Here is a 19924-nt window from a genome sequence, read left to right as displayed (position 1 = left end):
TTATGGCATGCAATTGGATATGCCTGTCCATTGGATTAGTCCATCTATCTTTATCATCTCTATCTCTATCATGTATACCTATACCATAGATATCTATAGCTATATATTTAAGAGTGTCACTATATAGGCAAGGAGTTGAGTCTAAAATCTAACAGATGAAAAAGACGGGATGGCAGAATTTGTCAAATCACAGTTCGTTAAATGATCCTGAACTGAATATCTTGGCATGTATACACATAGGGAAAACAATTAAAAAAAAAGAAAACCTATTAATATTTTCCATGTAATACTTTATCATTACAAATTTTAGCACGTTGCCCTGAGAAATTAAAGCTAGTGCTAGAGGGTAATGGAGAATAGTTTGATGGACATCACTAATCTATGCTATTTTCCAGTTATGATGTACACAGAAGTGGTGCTATTTAAGAATACTACCCAGTAACCATATGTATATATAGAGAGATGAACAGAGAAAGTGAGTGAGAGCAAAACTGGGAGGGCACCCTAATAAAGGGGATGATCAGTTCCAAGAAATCTTGATATACCCTGTTTTTAATAAATGCATTAGAATTTAGAGACAGAAAAGTCTTTAGAGATCATCTAATCTTATCACTTGGCAAGGCAAAATAATTTTTTCAAGAGCTGTTACAACCAAGATTAGATTAGAGAATGAATGTTTAGTGAGAGGAGTACCAAACTATACTTTGGTACCCGTGGCTCTTTAAAACACTTTTGAAGTTATATAAATATTTTAAATATTACATGAATGTTAATGGTTATTAATGTTGTAAGTCAAAGCCCTGTTGTTTTTAATAGTTTTTCTGTATTGATAAAGCATAATGAATGGAAAAAATGATGACTCAATTAATGAAAACTGTGGGGTGCTTTCCTGCTTGCATCATTTGGCCACAATAACAACAGCTCATGTTTATATAGAACTTTAAGCTTTATAAGGTGCTTTCATTACAAAAAGACCATGAAGTTTGAGGTATGAGGATCACAACATCATATCTACATGTGAGGAAACAGACTCAAATGTTCCATGAAGTTTATAAGGTCTCATAGTTGGGAAATATCAGAGCCCAGATTTAAACTATTACTTTCTGACTGCAAATGCCGTATTGCTGTCTACTCCATTATTCTGACTTTACCCAGGAATCCCAGTTCAGCTTGGTATGAGTTCCCCAAATTGCAGTGTTTGTAAGGAAAGAAAGAACCTTTTACTTGTTAGCTTTACAACCTAAAATGTATAAAGTTATTACAAACTTCATAGGCATAAGAGTTTTTTGGAGTCAAGCCCAATATTGGCCCAAGTTGATGAGCCAAACATTTGAAAAGCAACAATTTTGATGGGAAGCTAAAGTGACCTGGAGTCTAAGCAAAATACACACACACACACACACACACACACACACACACACACACACACACACACACACACACACCTTGTTCCTTTTGCTCTTCTAGGGGTCTAAAGAAGATCTTTTCCAGCCTTGAATTGAATGCTAGATATAATGTCAACCTAACAAGAGATTCATGACCCGAAGGATCACATCCTATAAGAGCTGTCTGTGGAGTGGAAAAGAATAGTGACATTAAAATGTTCTTTTCTGGCAAGAACCATTTAAAACCTCTGCTTTAACCTAATGCCAAGCCAACTGTGTAATGTGAGGCTTTTTCTGTAATGGATGAGAGCACCACAGAGTAGTAGTACTGGCCCTTAACCTAAAATCAAAATACATAGGTCCAGCAATCACTTCAGTACTGACTGTCTGACTATGGAAAAGTCACTGATTTGCTCTGAGCCTCCATTTCATCATATGAAAAATGAGCAATATTTATATTTGCCCTTCCAACCTCATAGAGTGCCATGAAGAAAGTTCCTTTTAAGCCTTAAAGCACTACAGAAATCAACAAATTAACAAGCATCAGTAAATGCAACAATCAATAATTTTAAAAGCAATAATTAATAATCAACCACTGTGTGCCAAATGCAGTGCTATGTTCTGGGGATTCAAATACAAGAATGTAAAGATCCCTACTCTTAAAGATCTTTTATTGATCTAAAGTCATTGTAAGTGATTGTAAAAATAGTACACATACAAGTGTATGGTCATTTATTAGTGATTTTTTTCAGGTATATAGAGTTAACATTCCACAAATTATCTGGCATTGTTGTAAAGCTTATTTTTTTACATATTCAATGGATATATTCTGGTCCACTGGAGTAAACAGAGGGAAAAAAAGGAATACTTTATGGAACAAAAAAGAGTGAGGGATATCAATAGTAAATATCTACAGAAGATTAGGTACACATTGCATCATTAGATTTTATAACAGTCTCATAGATTAGGTAGCTTCAGGTTTTTTCTTTTTTTTTTTTACAAAAGAGGAAACTGTGGCCAGAGAGGTTAAGTGACTTGCCAAGTGGCACAGTTAATTAGTGATAGAAGTGGGATTTAAATCTCTCCTTGAATACATATCCAATACATTTTCCACAATGATATTCTGGTTATAATATAAACATGTCATTATTGCCTGAGTATCCTATTATAATATAAATATTGGCAGAATATCCTCTTATAACATAAACATGCCTTTATTGATAATGTCCTTCCCACTCCCCACTTTGAGTAGACAACAAAACATCAATCTGAAATTTATTATCTCCACAACTCTGTTAGATTTTTAATGGTTATTGATAGGATTTGGTTATGTGCCATGTTTCATCACCTAGCTAAATGCATTATTTAAGAATTATTGCAAAATAGACTATTGTAAATTTCAACTATACAGTGTTTATTAGTATTTTGTTGTTTGTTTACATGTTACTAGACAGCATGAGGCTGAAAGAGAGAAGCAAAGAGAAAGGTTATTTTAGGGTCTAATCTAACAAGTAGTTACTCCATGGTAGTAAGGAGCAGACCAATGTTCTAAAAGAACACTGCAGTGTTCAGAGGTTTCTAGCTCCAAGTACACAGTTTAGAATTCCCATTAGCAAAGAATGATTCTGGCTCATGGTTTTTTATCTGACAATAAACTAACCAAATATGTCACTCTCAGAACTATGTGTATTCTAGATGTATCTTTTGGATGCTTCTTCTTGTCTTCCTCTATATCTGTTTTAAAATGTTCAATAGCCATCACTGTCAAATGTATGTTCCTTTCTCAGTTATTAAAACAACTAGAATAACCCAGGTTCATAACATAAATCACGCAGATGCCATATTTGACATCTACCATATTTCTGATATAGTGCCTATTTTCTTGCTATGTATTCACTGAATATATATACACACACATATGTATATGTATATATGTGTGTATGTATATATGTATGTATGTATGTATACACATATATGTGGGTTTGGATGTGTAATTGGAAACAACCCATTTGATTGTGTAGTTACGCAACCAAAACTTTCCCACTATCAATTATGTTTCTTGAAGGATGCTATTTCAAAGATCTTGATGGAATTCAAATAATTTATACCCACAAAATTTCCTTTTTTGCTTTGATTCAGCCTTTCTTTAAATGAAAAATCAGTCATAATCATATACCAGACCAAATGGTATTACAATGACAAAATGCAGTGCTTTGCCTTTTATGGCTCTGTTATATAATAAGTGGTTTCCCTTCTATTCTTTATTTAGAACATGATCTCAGCATATTTATAGTTTTCCTTACTGGAGAGCAGACTACAAACTGCAAAGCAGCAGAAAGATGAGGTTCTTGAGACACAGAGGAATTTTAAACTAAAAACCTTTGGTGTTGTTACAGACATTGATGTTAATGAGCATGGTTATATTGACAACTACAGACAGAGGACTGAAATGTAGACATAAGGAAGCCTATGGATATGAATCCCCTGGCACTGTAGAATTTGACAGCCCTAATTATTTTGACTGGAAGATGAATGACTAAAAGCTTTTCTAAGCCTGCATTTGTATGCTATGGCTAAATTATTCTTTCTTGTAAAAATGGTCCCTGCATTAGAGTGCTTCAGTGTAGGCCTCACATTAATTTTCATGCAGCTATTGGAATGTAAAAAGCAATATTCTTCTCACTACAATTCTGATGTTTTCATATGAAAGTTGCCACTGCTATAGACATCAATAAACATAGAAAACTTCAGGCATTTGGGTTAGAACAAAATAACCCAAAAAGTTATGCAAATATTTCAGGTAGGAATGGTGATTGTTACATTTTAAAATATGTATATGCTAAGAGTTTTCACATGATTTTATGTGGTAACTTCTACTGTACTAAGGAAGGGATACTTTTATTTTTAAATGAAATATTTTGTTTTGTTTCTACCTATTTCAAAAGATGAAGGCATGTAACAAACTACATACTAAAGCTTTGAAAGCATAGGAATAATTTAAAGAGATTCAGGAATGTAACAGGGTAGTAATTTTTTAAAATGTAGTAACACCAGGACCTATTATAAGAAAATGACTTGAATGTCTCATAGATAAGATATAATGTAGTTAGCTTAACAGTATTCCAGAGAGAGGTATAATTAAAATAGTTATTAGTAATGATTATAAAAGAGACAATTTTTAATTGGAGACCTATAAATGAATACTGGAATTGCTCATCCTGGTAATTTGCTATTTTGCTACATGGATCTATTAGGAACACATTTTGAATGAGTTAACTTAGGGAAAACAACTGTCATTACAGAAAGTCAATTGGTTAGGGATCCTGAAAGTCAAGTCCTTTTAAAGGCTGTTTCCCTGAGAGAGTTACACTAAATTTAAATCAGAAGCATAATATAACAGTATTGGTATATTATTTGCACCTAGGAGGTACAATGAAGAAATCATTAGACTTGAAGGCAATAAGTTACTATTTGGATGCAGAGAGGATGCTAAGAATGGACTGTCCCCAACCCTGAAACAACAAACAAACAAACCCTGGCACTGACTCATATCTCAAGAAAATTAAAGAATAGAAGAAAATGAGGCAGAGGGACAGCAGTGGAAAGAGGACTTGGTCTTGAGTCTAGTAAGGTCATTTCTATCACCCCAGAAGCTACTATATTTCCCAATATGAGAGAAGGCTAAGTCATCATTGTAACAAAGGGGAGTTAACACTGTGTTAGAGGGAAGACCTGGGGACTCAGTTGAATAACCGTAATCACCATCACTACTCTGACATTTAAGAAGCAAGAAAAATAATAACACTGAGAAAGTTAATGACTGAAAAAGGGGGTGGGGTGAACATGTGGACAAGAATAAGGGATAAAAGGGGACAGCTAGGTGGTACAGTGGATAAAGCACTGGCCCTGGATTTAGCAGGACCTGAGTTCAAATCTAGCCTCAGACACTTGACACTTACTAACCGTGTGACCCTGGGCAAGTCACTTAACCCCCATTGTCCCACAAAAAAAGAATAAGGGATAATAGATTGACAGCCCGACTGTTGTACTCACATCAATTCAATGCAAAAGAAGACTTCCAGTACATTACTTGTATTCTCTACTAAGCACCTACAATATGCCAGGCACTGAGCTAAGAGCTGAGAAAATAAAAACAAACAAAACAGGTAAGGCAATAGAATTAAGAAGGATTAGGAAAAATGTCTGTTGAAGATGGGATCTTAGCTCAGATTTAAAGGAAGTCAGGATATATAAATAAGGAGGGAGAACATTCAAGGCATGGGAGATAGCCAGAAAAAATATTTGAAGTTGAGAGATGGAGAATCTTGTACATGAAAAAGCAAAGAGATAATTGTCACTGGATAAATTCACTTGACATTGCTTCCCTTGGTAAATATCTTTGAATTTATATGCATCTGGAGTGTGTGTTCTCTGCTACCATTTTGCTAGTCTGCTTACCTTGAAATATTCCTCCACAATGTGACTTTCCCCTCAATCCCATCTCCCACTGGTGAGTTACTCCTGCAGCCACTATTTTGTGGAAAGGCCTAGACTTGCCTCTTCTCCTTCTGATCCTATTTTTTTCTTTACTTCTGTATTGTTTAAAAATCTAAATGTGGGTTCTAATCTGCTCCCACAGTTTTGGGGTACACTGGTAAAATCACTGATAAATTCACCAAGAATTTAGGCTTTTAAGGATGTATTAAAGCTTGGATTTATTCGGTATAGCCAAAGAGATAGGAACCTTTCCTTTCCTAATAACTCACATAAAATTCTGCCACCACACCAATGTCTCAAACCAAAAGAGGAAGATCCTGTCTGCCAGCCTCAACTTCCAACTTCCTACGTCCTGTCCTCCTCCCAGAAATGGGATGTTCCTCAAGTTGATTGGCTGAGAGCAGTCTCCTGTTGATGTGGCAGTCCATTGCCTCTGAGAACACACAATCCTCAGGGTTGGCTAAATTTAAATTCAAGATCTAATAACCTTTAAGTAGGTACTTAGTAGTTCCTCATTCATACCCAATTCAAACACTACTAAGTCAATCAAGTCAGACTGCTGAGTGTCTAACAAATTCCATTATTTTAACACATCCCCCTCTTTGTTTTTTTTTGAGAACATGGAGTGTTTCCTTGATGAAATAGTAAAAAATAACAGAATATAATACCCTATGCTAACAAACAATATGTAAATAACAATATAGGAAAAGGAGAAAGGGGAAATTTTGTCCAGAGGGGCAGTCCCTCATGAACTGGCACTTTGACACTGTCTACTCGGGGAGGGCCTCTGCAGACTCCAAAACCATGCTCCCTGTGCTGGGTATCTTCATTACCACTCACCCACAGCCAAGCAATTTGCAGCTTTTCATCTCCTGTTCGTTTGTTTCCCTTTCCCACTACCCCCATTAGAATGCAATCTTCTTGAGGGCAGGGGGTAACTTGATTTTTGTTTGCATTTCCCCAGAAGTTCCAGGCACAGAGTAAGTGTTTAATGAATATTCCTTCTTTCCCATGTGTGCACTGTGTCTGATTGTTATAGTAACTCTTCTTCACAGGGATAGGACTAATGTGAGATGAAAATATAGAGATCATTTCACTCCTTCCTCTGAGACTGAGTCTCCAGACCTGTCTTACAATGTTTCTAAATCTGAAACTCCTTCCTTTTCTAAACTGAATTGAAGAAATATTTGCATCTCATAAAGGAAGGTTAATACCTCACTAACATCTTGTGGTCATTCTGATATTCTCTTACTATACTAGCTAAGGCAGTGGAAAGGGAATGGAATGGATCAGAAGAATCCCTTCCCAAACAGAGGTTATCATTGGAAATATGCTGCAGCCTATATGAAAATATCAAGTTATCTCATCATTGCCCTTGAATCAACCACTATTTTGAGTCTTTAGAGATTGTAGTGTTCCAACACTGGTCACCATACAATATAGTTAGAAAATGTATGTATTAAAATATGAGTTTATATGATATAGAACAGCTTGTCATCTTTAAAAATCCTGTGTAATTCCCAAGTACTATTCAGCTAATTTTCTTTCTCCTGTCCAAAATATATATTAGATGTTTATAATCAAGGGATGTCCATATAAAAATCCTTCTTTTTTTCTTTTCCTATACTGTTGTCACTAAACTCTAGTGGAGATATACTATTAGTAGAGTGCAAAACAGGATTATGTAAACATTACATTAGATAACTTATATATAATGAATAATGTGATATTTGTTATCTTGACCTTATCTTGGCACTAATAAATGTCATCCCTATCACAGGAATGTATTATTTTCTTCCTGCTAGTAATACATTAAAGTATAACTCTTTAATCTTTCCCCCTATTTGTGTCTCCATCTTGTTAACATTTGTTATTATATTGAGTAAAATTCCTGTGAACAAAGGAAGGCAGATAACAATGTATCATTGTACTTAGTCCTAGTAAGATGGTAAAAGCTTCTAGATGCCTCCACAGTTTCAGTTTCTTATGCATTTATGTGGATTTTGATTACCCAGTACTGTTAGAGATATTTTATAGTTTTGACCCATTCCAGGTACTTATTCAGGGATTCCAACCTCAATTTCATGGTCCACACTAAACAATAATCATGATACCTATAGTATTTAGGACCCAAGAAAGAGAGCCATTTTTTTTCAAGTCAGCTGCAGCAAGCTTGGCTGGTGGAGTTGTATACTGAAAGGCAAAAACGGAGAATATAAGGAGAAATTAGATGAGATGTGGCTGAGCTAGAAATCCCTATAAATATCTCACTCAAGCCTTTATATTTTTCTCCATTTCTTTCCCATACATAAATTTGGGAAAGTAGCAGCAGCTGTACTAGAGTTTGGAGGCAGAAGATGACCATAATGGAAGATGAGTCGAATATACCTTTATTCCACTTGAATCATAATATTTTGTATTTGTGTTTTCATGCTTTGGTCCAGTGGTTTGTAAATTAGTGTTTATGAACTTTAAAAGGTGTTAAGTGTTTTTCAATATAATTGGTTTCATTTGCAATTCTAGGATTTTATTTTATGCATTAAAAATTGTTTTGAAAAGAACAATTGGCTTCTTCAGACTGCCAAAGAGGTCCAGGACAGAAAATAAAGAATAAAAGCCCCTAGGTTATTCATTTGTCTAAATCTGTAGTGAGATAGTCCATTTTTAATCTTAGGGCTGAAAGAAGGTATCATCAAACCCAACACCCTGATTTAAAATGAGAAAACTGAGGCTCAATATGGCTTACTGTTATATGTAATGCCAAACTGTTAGTGACTGGAATTAGAACACCTGACTCCTTATTCTTATGTTCTTTTCACTAAACCATCCTTATATAACCAACTTTTCTGAAAGTATAATTTAACTAATAGAACAAAAAAATTGAAAAAATAAACCTTTCTATCTTGCAATTACATTTCACTGTACCAATTCCTTGTTGGAGAAAATTAAAACACCAAAGTTTGTCTTATTAATACTTATTTTTATTGTTCTTCGGTAGATGTTTAAACAATAATTAATTTTGACAGATAAAATATTCAACATTTCTGGAAATGAGATTGAAAGAATTTGGCTTTTTTTAAAAAAAAGGCTTATCAAGTTCATCTTTATTAAGCCAATTTATGTTCAAGATAGTACATAAATGACTAAAAAACATCATCATTTCTTCCCCAGATACATTTGCCTTTAATCATCTCAACTTCAAGTAAACTCAAACATTAAAACATTAAGTGGAAAGCCAAAGAAATTTTGCTTTCATATTTGAAAATAATAATAACCTGGAGTGAATTTGCTCAAAGACTGGGTAACTAAAAGCAAAAAAAAAAAAAAAAACAATTGGAGATTTAAGGTACTGTTCCTTGCAAATGTGTGCCCTGCTTCAGCCTAATTATTTGTGATTTATGAGAATTGTCTGCTGCATGCCTTTATCATAGACATCAAAAAACACTTTCATTTATTGATTGTATACAAAGAAACCTGATTTACATGCAGTTTAGATGCTTGGTGACCAGAGATAAGTAGGTGCAAGGAAAAATTATGTGAGTAGAGTGATAACATATAAATTAAAATAGACATCTTGGCCACAAAACATAGCCCATCAATAACATCAAATTGAGTGGAGCAAAATTCAGTTAAAACAGTATATACTATATCTCTGAAATAATTGTAGAGTATCTTGAGGGTAAGTTTTAATTTCCAGGTTCTATGATTATGACTCAAGGATCAACTCCAATAATCTTTTACAGGCTTATGATACTATTAGGTGTACCAACATATGAGCAGGTAATGGAAGAACACTATCAAATATTTCTACCAAATGTTCTTCCAGGAACTGTGAATCCAGTTACACTCTGGCAAGTCATTAAATAAATAACCATCAACTCACTCTAATATAAAGCAAGTGATTAGAAAAAAATAAGTCTGTGTGAACATTAGACTGAGCAAGATATGTTATGTATTTGAAGTATTGTATTTAGGAAGTCTTCAACTGGAGCCAATTACCACTATGTTGTTTAAGACATTGACATTTCTCTACCTATAATTTTAACTCTGAGAACAGCTTTTCTTAAAGTTTAAATCTTCTCTTTATTGATAGGGTGTGGGATAAAAAAAAAAACACCAAACCTGAAGTCATAAGACTTAAAATTGAATTTTCAGTCTGTCTCTTAGTATCTATGTGACATTGCTAAATCACTTAACCTCTCTGTGACCCGGTTTCCTAACACAAAATGAAGGCCTTGGATAAGATGACCTCTAACATAAATTCCAACTCTGATTCTGTGATTCTATAATCCTTACATTTCTATTATTTACTCTAAACTAAAAATGAATACCAATACCAACTGCCCTGAATTCATAAGAACACTCAACTTTACCTTAAAATAAATAGCAAATAAAATGGTGACTTCTAAATTAATTTATTTCATGTGTTGTTTAAAATCTAAATTGAGGGTTCTAATCTCCCCGTCCCCCCATTCTTGGGGGGAAGCAGGCTAAAATCACTGACAAATTAACTAAAAGTTTAGGTTTATATATATATAATAAGTTAGTGAAGATAAGTTAGAGATTGAGAACAGATTCCTTATAGCATAGAAATCCTAGCTCAGATCTAATTCAGTACATCCAGAGAGAAAGAAAGCAATTTCCTTTCCTAACAGCCCACATGAAATATCTCACCCCCAATCCAGTGTCCGAATGACTAAGAGGGTTCCCCTTGTTCTCCATCTGCTGCCACCCTCGTTTCCCAGACAAAAAAGAGAGTTCTTCTAAAAGCAAGCATCTAACTTCCTCATTCCTCTCTCCTAGAAATGGGACGTTCTTCAAGTTGATTGGTTGAGAACGTCCCCCGTTGATATCTAGTCCACAGCCTCTAAGAACACCCTCTACTCAGGGTTGGCCACATGTGATCTCAATTTAATCAACTTTAACTAGGTTCAACTTCTGAAAATAACACCCTACTTAGGGCTAGACAGGTGTGGTCCAATTTAATCATCAAGTAGCTTCTCAGTCTCGCAGCCTCACCCAATTCAATCAATTCCAAATCAATCTTCAGGTGAGGCTCCTGGATGCCTGCCAAGTCCCATTATTTTGATATCTGTAAAAATGTATACTGTGCAACAATGTTTTTAAATCCATAAAGTTCAAGATATTTTAAAATGACAGAAAATTGAAAAATATATAAAATATTTTTTCCTTAAAGATTACAATGTCATTTTTATGATCATAATATAGAAGAAGGAAACCAGATCATATACTTTTCATATCTATGCTTCAGAGAAGAATTCTTCACCAAAGAAGAGACATTGATAACAAAAAGTAAGATAGGTAATTTATATAACATGAAATTGTATTATTTTAATTGACCCTATTAATAGTTAATTGATTTTGTCCTTTTACTGATTAAATCATGGTTCTTTGTTTTAGAACTTACTTTAGAAATTCAGCTGCTGGGGGCAGCTAGGTGGCTCAGTGGATAGAGCACCAGCCCTGGAGTCAGGAGGACCTGAGTTCAAATTCGGCCTCAGACAGTTGACACTTACTAGCTGTGTGACCCTGGGCAAGTCACTTAACCCCAATTGCCTCACCAAAAAAAAAAAAAAAAAAGAGAAAAAGAAAAAAAAATTCAGCTGGCCTGCTATAAGTTAAATCTAATTATCTTGCTAAGAGCTGCTCTATGATTTCCTCATGCAATTCTGCAATCCTTGAGGGATATGGGGGGACACCAGGGAACCTGATATAGTATCTTTATACAACCAACTTACCTTTCAAAGATGTCTGGTTTGCTGTTCAAAAGTCTGGGCTAGTATATTTGACCTTGTAGGTATACTCTAACAATGAACAGTTCTTAGTAATAGAAGAGAAGGAAGGGTTGTTGCTAGTCTCTCATTCTCAATTTCCAACTGATCATATTGTTCCCATTGCTTCAGCTCTATAACTAATAATATTGATTTTGCTATCCACGTTGTCATGCATGGCTAGTTCCCCACCAACTATGTAATATTCTATAAAGTTCTATAAGCCTATAAAAGAGAACTGCTCCCTCAGTGTGGGTCTTAGCTTGCTAAGGAAGCTAAGCTCCTATTTATTGGTAAGTTTGTCTTTAACAAATAAATTGAATGTGCTAGAAACTTTGTGCTCTGTTGACCTCATTTTAACTATTACAGCATATCAGAAGTCTGCATCAAACACATTAAATATTTGAACCTAGTCATTATTTTCTCAAATAGATGACAATACTTCTGTATGTTCACTTACTAATTCATCTGGTGGAGATAAAGGAAATGTGTGAAGATCTATATTCAGGTCAATTGAACACTATTGATTTTTATAATTTCTTATTAGTGATAATTATCAGATAGGTATAGCAAGTTGGTTGATTTTTCATCGCTCTGTGGCCATAATTGACTTATAATATGAATATTACTAAAATTTAATTGTATGAATATCTGAGAATAAAATTGAAAAGTGAAAAAAACAAGTAAAGCACTTTTCTTGGTAATAGGATGATTAAAGTTATAATAGCTTTAACAAATGGACACTAGAACACAGAAATAAAAGTATATACATTAAGAAGCGTCTAAGAGAAATTCAAGTGTCAGGCTATTTCACTTTTTGACATTAAAGATGACTTTACAAAACTCATTTTCTACTGAAGTGTTCATTTCCTTTACAACATTTAGCAAAATAAGGCTTTTATATATGTACTTTTGTTCAGTTAAAATAACCTTCATTGACAGGGTTCTAAAGAGAAAAAAAAAATCTTCCAATCTTTTCTATCAACAATTTCTTAGCAATCACCTTCTCTATCTAGAAATCATAACAAATAGAAAGCTCTCAGAATTTACAGAAATAAAAAGATGATAATATTACTGTAACCTGCCATGATTATATCATATCTAGAGGAAGGTAGCTAAAATTTTAGCAGGCCATGAGTTCATGTCATACGTGGATTGATTTTAGGAACTTGTTTTTTTTTTTGTTTTTGTTTTTTTGCTGAATAAAATGAGACAGGGAAAAGATGATAGCTGAGGTCAATTATTTAAAAAGCTATTGACAAATAAGGGGATTAGACTCCCAAAGGTTAGTACTAAGAGCAGCAGTTGCAGAGAAGAAAATGTAGGCTTACTGTTATAAAACACACACACAGAAATACATATATACATATATATATACATACATATACATACATATATACACACATACACATATATACTCACATATACACACACACACACACATATATGTATCCCAACAAGAAAAACAAACACAATAACAATCACTAACACCACCATCACTACCACTACTACACAAACATTTCCAAACAGAGTTCATCAAAAACATATGGTGTGCCTTGGTAGCTAGTGAGTTCCCCAGTCTTGTCACAGTGCCTGGTAAATACAGAAACTTAATAAGTGCTTGTTTATGAATTGTTGACTTAAATTCTTCTGGCGAAGGTTAGATAACTACCTGTTAAGAATACTGTAGAGGGGCAGCTAGGTGGCGCAGTGGATAGAGCACCGGCCCTGGAGTCAGGAGTACCTGAGTTCAAATCTGGCCTCAGACACTTAACACACACTTACTAGCTGTGTGACCCTGGGCAAGTCACTTAACCCCAATTGCCTCACTAAAAAAAAAAAAAAAAAGAATACTGTAGAAAGGATTCTTTTGTCAGATTTAGATTGGACTAAAAAGATTTGTGATTTCCTTCCAACTGAGATTCTGTGAAAAAAAGAACATGTTATTAAAAATGCAAGGTGACATTAGTTTTGTTGTCATCTTTTTTGTTGTGGTTAACCAGATGTTTAAGTATCTCTCTACCGATTGCACAATATATTAAGACCATTACTTGAAGGCAGTAAACTGCTGCTTCAGAGAATTCTAGTAATAAAACATTGGGCTAAGGATTTCACAACTTGGATTTTTTCAATATAATATTCAAGATACTAGGACTGAATGTAGGATCAAAGAATCATAGGATTTAGAGCTGAGAAGTACCTTAGAAGCTATCTACACAAACCCCTCATTTTAAGTATGCTGAAGCTGAAATCTAGAGAGGTTTAAAAACACAGTGTATTAAAGCTAAATTTGAATTGTGCTTTTTACTCAAAATGTAGTGATATTTTCTTCATACTATTCTAACGCTAGGGAATTTAATGTTTCTAACTTTCTTCCTCTGGATTTTGTTTGATTTTGTTTGCTTGAAGTGGGAAAATAAAAAGAGAAGAGCTCATATCCCCTCCTTTTTCCCCAACCACTACCAGTTCCTTACCAGATTTCTTAATCTTGCCCCAAATATTTTTAGCTTTGGTGAGATACAGGAAAAGGGAATAAAAGAAGAAAGGACAGAGGATAATTCAGCCGGGAAGAGTGGGAAAAGAAGTCTATATCGATGTCTACCTACTCAAAAGTTGGAGGTATTATTAATAAAAATTAAAATTTAATTCAATTCAGTAAGAATTGTTTATCGATCATGTGGCTTAAGGTATTATGCTGGATGCTTCAGATCTAACAATAGAAAGCAATTCTGGTTCTCAGGGAAATTATACAACTAGTTAGATACAAAGTATATTTAAATGACCCTAGAATATCATTAATTTTGTTGCTCTTTCCAATGTGGATCACAACCTATTCATACCTGCTCATCCTGTGCAACTCTCTTTGATGTCCTCCCCCAAGCTTGCCACTAGGGGTCACCCAAATGCTAGAATCTTCCACTAAGCACTGTTTCTATGCTTCATTTTATCATGGAAGTATTTTTGAAGGCTCTGTCAGTGGAATGAAAGCTTTAGTACTTCTTGCCATGCCATAAAAGTTTCAAAAATAGGAAGAATGCTTTCTAAAGAACAGATTAACTAGTTAATAATATCATTTGCCTAAAACAGAGTGTGAATCAAGGGAAATAATTTAAAGTGAAATTGGAAAGGTAGATGAGTACAATATTATAGATAGTTTTTAATACCGGACTGAGGACTTTGTATTCTCAGAGGCAAAGACATTAAGTCAGGGAAGATATGGTTTCATTCATGTTTCAGGAATATCAATTTGGAGTCATGCAGAGAATGGATGAAAAAGGATATATTCTGGGGGCATAGAAACCCAGTAGGAGACAATGACAGTGGTCCAAGTGAGAAAGGATGAGGACCTGGACAAGGCTTAATGCTATTGGAATGGAAGAAAGGGATATAGGTCAGATATTTAGGGAGGGAGATCTGGAAAAATTTGGCAATTAAATGGATTTGTGAATCTAAGAGAGGGAAGAATCAAATATGTCTTCAAATTTACAAAGTTGAGGCAGAAAGGATTCTAGTAGCCACAGAAATAAGGAAGTTTTGAAAATGGATAGTATGGGAGATACTATAATGAGTTTATTTGAGAATTCTTTCATTTGAGATGTCTTTTAGGAAACCATATGGAACTGTATAGTATATAGCTGTTAACATGAGAAAGGGATTAGGGTAGGATATATAAATTTTGGAGTCATTTTCATGATGATAATATCTGAACACATGATTGATGTGATCACTAAGGGAGAGAGAAAAGAAAGGAAGAAAACTATATCCATATTTAAATAACACTTTTAGATTTTCAAAATGCTTCTTATTAGTCATGTAAGATACATAGTATATTCTTAATATTTTAAATATAAAATGTCTATTGTGCATCACAGAATGTTAGAGATAGAAGAGTCCATAGATCTCTTCTGATATCATTCTCTCATTTTTCAATTAGGGGAGCTAGGGCCTATAGGGGTAAAATGAATTGCTCAAGTGAATGGTAATTGTGACTTGAAAACAGGTCATCAGGGTACTTTCCAACATGCTTTGCATAGACACTGATTTCATTCTCATATTCCTGAGCAACTCTAAAACATTTTTATTATCCTCATATTGGTATAGGTGCTTAATAAATGCTTACAGAATAAATGAATGAATGATATTCAGAGCAGTTAATTCATACCATGAGGATCCCATCACCAGTGTTTATGGTGTATCATCATCAAGATGTCTTATCAGGGTTCAGAAGATCATCTGGCAAAATAAAATGCCAGAAACTGAGGTCTTCTTGTGAGCTAAACAGCCAAGAATTCAAACTCTGATGCAGAGGGTACAACTTTAATGGGCTGGCTATGTTATTTGGATGCTAAACTTATGCTTGCCTAAAAGACTATTTTATTGGAAACTCACAGAAAGCAAGCACTCACAAGTTGGTCAGAAAAAGCAATATAAATACACTCACAAGGTCTCTCTTAAGAACTTTGGAATTGATATTGCACAGCACAGCACAGCCTAGCATGCTATGCCCTCATCAGACAAGTTGTTGTGCTCTATGAGCAAAGTAGAATTGGAGTAGCTGAAAAGAAATGTGAAATGTGCCCAAATGGATTCCAAATGGATTATTTATGCCCAAATTGTGGTAGAGTATTCTAAGCTTATATTGATTTGATCAGCCACAGCTGGACACACTGTTACTTGGTTTTAACATAATGATGTCATTTTGATCCTCTTCAAGAATGAAGGAAAACAACCAACCAAACAACAAATCATCATCAAGATACAATTGGTATTTTTATTGGGGAAAATTTATTTCAAAGGAATAAAGGCAATGATATATGATGTTTGTTTGTTTTAAAATGGAAGAACCACAAAAAGTCCAATCTAGTAATAGTCTTAATAGCAGGACCAATAATAGTCTATTTAATTGTGAACTCTATCAGTGTCTATTCAACTAAATCTCTAGCAATTCATATTTTATTCTTTTGAGATAATGATAGTTAATATTTATGTAGTTCTTTAAGGTAAAGTACTTTACATGCATTATTTTACTTGATTTGGATAATAAATATGTTGGTAGGTGTTATTATCAACTTACAGATGATGGAACTAAGGCTGACATAGTCATATAGCTAATATTACTGAGGCAAGATCTTAACTCAGGTTTTTCTGGTTCCAAGTTTGCAACTCTTATGAAATATCTATCAGTCCTATCAACCATCCACTAAGTGATCTGGGGGAACAAAGATATCCAAGCCATCTTGACTTGTGATATATTGCATTTCCTACTTAAATAAACTATCAGTCATATGTGCATATTTCAGAATCTCAGATTTAGAAGGTTTGGCAGGACCTTGGACATTATCTAATTGTCCCAGAAATGATCAGTTTGAGTCCCAGAGAAAGTATGTGACTTGACCAAATGTCCAGACAATTTTAAAACCAGAATCACCATTTTTTAAATCACAATCCTCCAAATCTCAGAGCGTATTAGATATATTGTCATATTTCTAGCATGATTTCCTGTGATACATCTTTCAGCCTTTTCTTCATAATGATCATCTTGTTCTTCTTTATCCTCCTCCTCCTCCTCTTCTTCTTCTTCTTCTTTGCTCTCTCTCTGTCTCTCTCTCTTTCTCTATCTCTCTCATTCTCTCTCTCCTATTGAATGAGAGAGAAGCTTCTTTCAAGAGCCATTTCCCTTTCCTCATACTTAATATCGGTTTGAGTTGTTTATTTTCTGCTATATCTTTGTTTTAAGTTTTTATAAGTTTCTTTCCACTTGAAAATTTATCTTTGGATTAAGAATGCTTCTTTCTTATTCCTTTTCTTTGGTGAGGCAATTGGGGTTAAGTGACTTGCCCAGGGTCACACAGCTGGTAAGTGTCAAGTGTCTAAGGCCGAATTTGAACTCTGGTCTTCCTGACTCGAGGCCAGTGCTCTATCCACTGTGCCACCTAGGTGCCCCTTGAATTATTCCTTTTTAAAGAAACTTCATATCTTTTTCATTTTCTCTTTAGTCATACTCTTTAGTCCTGCTTCCTCCCAAATTATTTGTAGCTATTGTATGTGCTTTAAATAATTGCTGAGTCCTTTCCCTTTTATTAACATAGAAAACAAGATTGTTGCATCTCTTTTTTTAATACTACAGTAGAATCAATTGGTTAGACAAAGGTATGTGGGTATATGGTGTCTCTTTCATAGAAAATGCTTAAAATATATGTTGCATATGAATTTCACAGTGTTTATCTACTAAATACAGCTAATTAATTAAATTCCAGTACCAATTGAATGTAGAACATCATTCTAACTCTGTTTCTCAAGTGAATATGTGTAATTGAACAAACGGAGCAAACTTAACATTCTGACCTGAAGCTATGGGAAGTTATTTTAAAATTAGTTACAATTTCAGTTTATTTCCACATCAAATACAAGTGAATTCATGCTAAAATTAAGATTTATAAGAGTTTTAGTAGCTCATGCATTCTGGCTTTGGCAGTCTCCATTGCTATAAAACAATCTTGAGAAAATTTTAATACATACATTCACACAGACATATACACACATATATATGTATATACACATATACATACATATATGTATACACACACATATATGTATATATACATATGATGCAAGTGTTAAGGGCTAAAATTCTAGCTAGTCTGTTCAAAATATTTAATGAGTGGTGGTTGCCAATAAACCATAAGCTTTAGCAAGAGTTAGACTTTTAAGCATCCATCAAGGAGAACAAGAATTTGGTAAAGAGAGAGAAAGGCCTAGATTCCTATCTATTAAAGGGAGAGCACATTTCTAGCTCTGCTCTCCACCCGAGTCCAGAGGAAAAAGCCGCAGAGTCAGCGCCAGTCTCTTCCTTCCTCCTCCCACTAGTCCGCGTCACTTCCTGATACCAAAGAAAAGACTCCTGGTCTTGCCCTCAAAGACCTTCGCTTCATGGGCAGAACTCTTCTACAGTAAGTATCCAGCAGGTGGCGTTATTCCAATCGTTACAGTCCCCCCTGTTGTTCCTCAAGAAACAAAATGTTTCCTTGACGGAACACTAAAAACAATATAATAACTATTGCTAACTAATAATATGTGAACAACAATATAGAAAAGGAAGAGAGGAAAGTTTTGTCCAGAGGAGCAATTTTTTTTTTTGTCCTCATGAACCGACGCTTTGACATTAGTCTTGCAAAGGGAGGGCCTCTGCAGAGAATACATGTTACAGATGGTGTATATTATAACAGAAAGAGAAAAAAAAACCAACAAAAACAACAAATCAAAACTGTTCATTTAAAGTCTCTGAAAGTCTTTTCTCAGATGTCCTCTAGGTGTAGTCGTGGAATGGAAGTCTTTTCAGGGGTTGATGTGTGGATGCTGGTAATCAGCCAGGAAAACTTCCTACAACATTGAGCTTAACACAACTTTAAAATAGCTTTGTCAATAATCAAATCAAACAATGAAAGTTCTCAAAAACATGTCTAAGGGAATTCAGAATCTTAGTTGTTACACATGAAACATATAATAAAACAAAAATTGAAACATTCTTTAAAATTATAATATTACTATAGTCCCCCCTTATGGAGGGTAATTGAGAAGACAATTGCTGCAATATTAATTAATAAAAATAATTTTTATCTTTGTTTTATCACTTTTTACATCATCTGCCTAATTATCCTCATGCCATTATGAGAAATTTAAAATCTAATATAATTGGTAACAGGTGTCAAGGCCAAATTCAACACTGTATTTATCATGGCACCTGAGATAATTATGGGGGTTACCATAAAAGAACAGAGAAATGATGGGATATGAGCATTCCCACACTTGAGCAATATATACTGCCCATGCAGTATGCCAGGTTTAAAATAGGTGGATGGAATATATGTCCATGCCACCGAACATATTGGAGGAAACTGAGTCAGACTTAATCAGATCCATGGGATTAAGATGTCCATGGCATCAGGCATATAGGAGGGAGCATAGAAGCCAGGTGTAGAAGTGAGATGGGTGGGATGAATACTTCCAGCCATCTGTACAATATTGTGGGGAAAAATAAAATAAAATATTAAACCAAGGGAATCCAACCTCAACATTAGTCAAAAGCCGTTCCCTCGGCCATACCTTGACTTCATGCATGTCTCCCCTCATGTGACAGTTCAGTGTCTGCTCTTGCATGTATTCCTCTTGTGATTGGATGGCATCTTGGCCAACTGGCATCTGATAACTCAGAATAAAGGCAATTAGTGTCTTAAATGATAAGTTCCCATA

Source organism: Dromiciops gliroides, chromosome 3 (genome assembly GCF_019393635.1).
Source record: "Dromiciops gliroides isolate mDroGli1 chromosome 3, mDroGli1.pri, whole genome shotgun sequence".
In the NCBI taxonomy this organism is placed as follows: domain Eukaryota; kingdom Metazoa; phylum Chordata; class Mammalia; order Microbiotheria; family Microbiotheriidae; genus Dromiciops; species Dromiciops gliroides.
Note: the sequence above shows the minus strand (reverse complement) of the source record.